Source organism: Neolamprologus brichardi, chromosome 23, assembly GCF_056152115.1.
Source record: "Neolamprologus brichardi isolate AB-2024 chromosome 23, ASM5615211v1, whole genome shotgun sequence".
NCBI lineage: Eukaryota > Metazoa > Chordata > Actinopteri > Cichliformes > Cichlidae > Neolamprologus > Neolamprologus brichardi.
Window position 1 is genome coordinate 20,561,577 of NC_142125.1, and position 7,103 is coordinate 20,568,679.

The window sequence follows — 7,103 nt, forward strand, 5'->3', positions numbered from 1 at the left end:
CATTTAGCATAAATGTTTTGAATCTTTGACAAAATTGGATTTATAACCTTCATAAACAGTTTCCTTGCGAATGCATGAGCCCAGCTACTCATTTTGGGTTGTATTGAACAAAACATTGACCTGCATTCTTAGTATCAGAAAATCAGAAAGGAAGAGTATCCAGGATGTGCTTGCTGACTAATGACTTGACAATGAGCTTGAGGTTTTACAGTCGGGTGCACCCCTCACTTTTCACAGCTGCTTGGGTCTTCACAACAGGACTTCACAAACCAACTTGTGACCATATTTTATGCTGTCTGTGGACCTTACAGTTCTGCTATTATACAATTTCCATTGCCAAACATATCAACATCCCAGAAAGTCTAAAACTTTAATTCAGAAACATAAAAGCAAGCAAACCCAGTAAATGGCAGGCAGGAGGCAGAGTCCATACATGAGAAAGTGGAACAGGAAAAAGACTGGCCAGTGGGCAGTCACCAGCTGGAGGTACATGCACACTGAGGAGACTCACTGACAGGAAAAAAGAAAATCGGCTGAAAGCACAACTAATTGGCGTGTAAGAAGTAAGGCAGATGGTGACTAGACAGAAACCAAACATTGTGATGCTATGGTCCAAAATAAAATACATAACAAAGGAAAAAGAGAAACATAAATAAATAGAAACACCAAACAAACCAACAAAAACAAAACTTCACAAATCCAATGGGTAGGACTCAGCATGTTGAGGAAGTAGGTGCATTTTGGGACATCGTGCATGCAACAGTGGGTCCAGGTCACTGGGAAAGTGCTTGCTCATTTCCAGTGTGTTATCAACAGATACATTACTGAGAACAGTTGGTGATAAGGAAATCTATGTGAGTCCCAGCATGAATCAGTGGCTCCATCTTGTGGGCAAATAGTCTCTCTCTCTCTCTCTCTCTCTCTCTCTCTCTCTCTCTCTCTAGCATTCAAAATAAATAAATAAATAATAATACAATAAAATAAATGATTATTAATCTGCCCAAAATACTGACTTTAATTTCTAATTTAATTTCAAATTTCCATGACATTTTCTTACACAAGTACGATGTAAAGTGTTACATTTAATGGAATCTGGTCAAATGAAATTTGAAGAGAATGGAAGAAGCAGGGTGGAGTGGGTGGAGACAAGTGCCACGAATAATTTGTGACAGAAGAATAGTGGCAAGAGTGAAGGCAAATGTCCACAAGATAATAGTGAAACCTGCTAAAATGCAGGTTTCACTATTATTGAAGATGGATTAGAAATGAACTTGAGAGATGGACATCTCAGGTTTGGCAGTTTGGAGACAATGTCAGAGAGACACGGCTGAGGTGGTGTGGACATGTGCAGAAGAGGAATAGTGGATACATGGTACCAGTGGCGGTCCTAGCCTGTTTGGCGCCCTGGGCGAACACTCCCTCTGGCGCCCCCCCCCCCCCCCCCCCCCCCCCCCCCACACACACACACACACACACACACACAAAACATATTAAGGATTGTACATTAACATGAAACTGTTGTACACACACATATACATATATGAAGAGAGAGAGAGTATGCATTGCATAGTATCCAAACAGCTACCAAACAGCCATCATAATTCGTCATACAATGAGAACAGGACAAATCAAAACCTGACAATGACTAATTAATATTAAAATCTGTAACATAATGTATTGTTTGGAGTTTAGTCTGTTACTGTTGCTATTTTTACCATTTCTTCTTGGAGCAACTGTAACCCACATAATTTCCTTAGGGATTAATAAAGTATTCTGATTCTGATTTTTTCAGGATACATGACCTGCCATTATCCAATGACACATCTGCTTACCTGTATCTTTTGCTTGTTTCTCTTCCTCTTCTTTTCTCTTTTTTCTAAACTGAAGACATGATGGCTTTGAACTTTTCTTGTCCATCTTCCATTGGTTTTAATTTTGCACTCCAGTATGAACATTCATCCCCCAACCCGAGGATCACCACAACATAACCTAACAGACCTACACCTTAATTCACAGATTCACTTTGTCTTTATTTCTGGGATTTCACACAACCCAGGATTCAAATCATGAATACATAATGGGCTTGGATTTACAACATTATGAATGAAATGTGTTTTATTTGGAAGCAGCAGGCGCCCCCTCCCCTTTTGACGGGTTATGTGTGAGACTTTAAATCATCAAACTGTAAATTTAAAATTGTTATTGATCCCTTTACCCCGAGTCCTGAAGTGTATATTTATTTTCTTACTCTTCTTATATTTATTGTTTGTTTAGTTGCACTGCTGTAACTGGAGCCTCGTCGTCTCGTCTCTCTATATACTGGACTGTCTGTAGCGGAGATGACAATAAAGTTTACTTTGACTTCGGCAGCGAGCAGGCGCACCGAGGGCTCTCGCGCTCACTTTTCGTGTATAGAATTTCGAAAAAACATCGGTGCAAATTATAAGTCTGTATTATAATGTCTGGTGTTTTCGTGTTTATTGGTTTGTTTTTATTTTGTTTTACTTTGCGAGTTGGTTATTAGATGCTGCTCCAGCCGGTCAGAAAATCCCCCGCCGCCCCGCCTCGCCCGCAAACGAAGGGCGCCCTTACTCCCAGCAAATGGGCGATAGAAAACCGATCGGTGCCTGTGACATTCCCAATATGCGCTGGCTGATGTCGGGGCAGCATGAGTACGAGCATTTTTTATTTTTTTTGCCGATGCCCGTAATGCCGCCACCCACCACGATGCCGCCCTGGGCAACCGCCCGTGTCGCCCGTATCTAAAACCGCTACTGCATGGTACAAAGGATGCTGAATATGGAACTGCCCGACAGAAGGAAAAGAGGAAGGCCACAGAGAAGATTTACAGTGCAGAGGGTCGGTGTTAGAGCCAATCTATAGAGAGATATTTTTGATACTGTTTCAGTTATTATGTTACATGTTTGATTTTGTATAATATGTTGTTAGAGAATAAATGCTTCGCGTTTAATTCGTGTCGGGTAAGAAAACATTACAGCGCATGTGTGGTAGCAGGTTAGAGTGAGCCAGGACGGCAATGGAAATGTGCGCTGTAGCAGCAAATAGTTTTTTGACCGTGACATCTTTTGTTTGTATGTACGAGTCAGAAATAAATCTGAACAGCTCACATTAAGAAGTGGAAGAATTATTTTTTCGAAGCTTGGGACAGAAATTCGCCACTACAGTCGGTGTGACAGAGGATGATGATGATGATGATAGGGTGTCATGAAGGTGATCTGCTGCGGGGACCCCTAAATGGAGCAGCAGAAAATGTGATGAGTTAAAGTAAAGTGTTTTCAGAAAAATACATTAAAAAAAATCATACTTTGCTATTTTCCACCTCAGCCAACGGACTCCACATTTCTCACATGCACAGCTGCCCACTACACTTCATCTCGCACTGGTTTAGATGCACACCAGCTGTTTTTTAAAAGAAGCCAGAAAGTCAATGGTATGTACAGAGGGAATGAAAACTGTTCCACAGTTTTGGTACTAAGGTTTGGAAAGCATAACCCCCTTAGTTTTTTAAACAGGTCCGTGGAATCATCAAAGGACCACTATCAGTGAATATAAGGATCCAGTTTGGATGCTAATGCTCCAAATAAGCCCCAAAGCAGGCTCATTTGTGTCCAAAGCAAGTGCTAAGAGGTTTTATTCTTGAGGTTAGATTTGAGAGGACGCATTTCCAGGAACAATTCTGAGCACCAGAGGGCACCAAAGACTAAAATGTTCAGACCCAAGATTAATTATATGGCTGCAATGTCTTGTCATACACCAGTGATTCGCATATACTGAACATAATTTCATTTATAGCTTGTTAAGGATCTAGCCAGGAATTATTTAAAATCTTTAATCCTGAAATGTTCTTTCAGTTCTTTACACAGAACACTGCACTGGAAGGCTTCAGTAAAGGTTCAATAGCTGCTATTTAACTAGTTTGCATGTTCTCCCTGTGTTTGTATGGGTTCACTCCAGGTACTCTAGCTTTCTCCCACAGTCCAAAGACATGCAGTTAGTGGGGAGAGGTTAATTGGAAACTCTAAATCGCCCATAGGTGTCAATGTGTGCGAATGGTTGTCTGTGTCTATGTGCTAGCCCTGCAACAGACTGGCGAACCGTCCAGAGTGTACCCTGCCTCTCATCCTAAAACACCTGGGATAGGCTCCAGCCTCCCCGTGAACCTGAAAAGGATAAGTGGCAGAGAATGATTGAATGAACATTTAAAGCTTTTTAAAATAATCTACTTATGAATGATTTGAAATCTTTAATCCTGAAATGTCTTTTCACTTCTTTAAACCGATATGGAATAAATGAAGCTGAGGATATCTGATGCTGGTAAACTTACTCAATCCTCCTGATGAGGTTTCAGTTCCAACACTGACAAAGGAGTCTTGGCCAGTCCTGGAGGAGAGCGAGATTCAGAAATACAAGCATAAAGAGAGATTTATCTAATATGTACCTAACAAGTAAAGGTCTTCAACTTCCTCTTCCTCTGTCATTAGAAGAACACCAAAAATAAGCTGACGGACATAAAATAATATTTTTGCGTGTTTTCTTTGTGGAAGGGTGGCTATCAAGAGGGCATTCGTGAAGATGAGGAACATGAAGGAAAGACTGGAGTATGACAAATTGATCAACTGAAAATCAGTTATTAAAACATTTCCTATCAAGGGGAATATGTTTTCCAAGCAAGAGACTGACTGACTGACTGACAGGAGGAGCCAGGCGTGGTTCGGTCATGTTATTATTAAATCACAAGTTTCAGTACATAACCAGAAATCACATTAATCTCTGCACTACACAATTATACAATTGTTCAATTTTGTGCTATTAACCCTCAAAGTACAATAAAAAAATACATTTAAAAAATCAAATTAAATCAACATTTCACTGTGTGAAAATCTAATTACAAGCAAGTATTATGAAGTGCTCTAAATTTTTTTCCTCTAGTTTATTTAATACATCCCAAAATCGAATTTGTTTGTTCCATGTAGAGCCAAACAAAACCGGTTTCCGCTTAAAATCTATTTAGAGTGGTGTAACAACTTCCCCAAATAAGTGTCTCAACAGTACCTTTAGTGAAATTAGTTTGAATTACCTAAATAAATAATATTTTAAAGTATTCAAAGTACACATTATCAGCAACTGTGTATTCTCAATAACTGGTTAAGTGACTGAAAACGATGACCTATGCACATCCAAAAGGCTCCAGCATAAATGATCCACTGGATCTTTGTTGCTTTGTAGAACTCTCATGACTGTCAGAGGGAGTTACATTTTGTTTGCCAATCAGCTAATAAGTTTCCTTTACAACTTTGAATTAAACTGTGTGGTTAGCATGGTTTAGCTGTTCATCTCTCTGACTGCACAGTCTCTGACATGAAGAGACAATATCCACTTGAAATACTTTATGATGACAGATGTGAGGGCTACAGGTGTGTAGTCATTGAGGCTGTCTCCATTAGTCCTTTTGGAGATACGAATGATGGTGGAGGCCTTCAGACAGGTGGGAACTGTGGCATGAGTCAGGGAGAGGTTGAACAGCCTTGTGAGGATCCCTGCCTGTGGTGCACACAAGCTTTGACCATAGCCCTGGGATCCACTGCTGATGCACATGAATCCTTACTTAAAGTTGAGATTTTGTATCCTTTGGCAACAACTGACCGCATTCCTGTTTATATGGAACTAAATTCTGAGAATGTAGAAATAAAGGCAAGTTTGCTTCGACAGTTTCTGACATCTATCCGTCAGTAAGTTGTACTGCCTGAAATCTAAGTTTGAGCAATATTAATGTACAAAGGGATGTTTTTTTGTGTGATAATGCTAATTTTGATCATATAGAGCACAGTAATGAATTATTTAGGATGTACCAGAAGATCGTGAGCTGCTTGAATAATGACTAATAATAATAATAAAAAAAGGTCAGCGAGCATAAAAAGTCAATTCACGCACATACATTTTCAAAACCCGTTTGAAATCAAGAGAGCGATGCATCCACTCTTCACCTGCATCCTGCTCCTGCTGAGCTCATCTGGAACTTTGAGCAAGTATGTTCACGTTGACAAGATGTGGTATTGGGATGCATCTTTATCTTACTGCCGGCAGTACTACACAGACCTGGCCCCTGTCAATAACGAACGTGATATTGCAGAACTTAGGAAGATCAAGAATAACATTGGCTACATCTTAATTGGACTGGAAAGGAGCTCCACATACACAAACAAGTGGATGTGGAGGGGAGGTGACCAGGTTTTTCTGGACATCAGGTGAACCACGAAATGAAACAGGCAGAAATTATGGCAGTATTGACAAAAATGGATGGCACAGTGTATATAGCTATCCAAGAACCTTCTTCTGCTACAGAGCAATAGTGGTCGGGGAGAAAAAGACTTGGGAGGAAGCTCTGGAGTACTGCAGGGAGCACCACAATGACCTGGCCATCAGAGACTGAGACGATGCTGATCCAAAGAGAGCTGAGGAAACATAACACAACTAATAATGTCTGGATTGGCTTGCGCTTTTTGTCCAGAGACTGGCTGTGGGTGGACAGACAGCAGATGGACTACGAGGCCTGGAGTGAAGAGGGGAAACCACTGTGCCCGCACCCCAAGATGAAGTGTGGAGCCCTACAGGTGACAGGAGGGAGTCTGAGTGTCTGGGAGGCACATGCGCGGAGAGACACAATTTTATTTGCTACTAAAGTAGTGTGTTTATTGTGCTTAGTTTGGTTGTTTCCTACTTATTTTGTGTCTTGTAAAAGCGTAAAATTAATCCCTAAATGATAAGAAACTAAAATATTAATAAAACTGATAAAGATGCAAAATAAAAACACACCTTACTAATTATACTCATCTCTTTTCAGCAACACTAACAAAGTTCATTTCGACTCAGTTGTTGTTGTTTTTTGTTTTGTTTTGAAATTATGATATTTGTGTGCACATGTATCTGTTTAAATGTTGGCTAGGCAGAAGAAGTGTAGTTCAGTTAGGTCCATAAGTATTTGGGCCACTTTAGTTTGCTTGAATTTTACTCTCTGGTGTGTATTTGTATTTTTATTTCTCTCTTGTGTGGCTGGTGAAACAATGTAAACAACAACAACAACA

The 7,103-nt window shown here is 40.2% G+C and overlaps 1 pseudogene; it reads left to right on the forward strand.

Moving 5' to 3' along the window:
- The first annotated feature begins 5,988 nt into the window (after nt 1-5,988).
- On the forward strand, nt 5,989-6,700 carry LOC118454866 (snaclec alboaggregin-B subunit alpha-like; annotated as a pseudogene).
- Nucleotides 6,701-7,103: the final 403 nt, after the last annotated feature.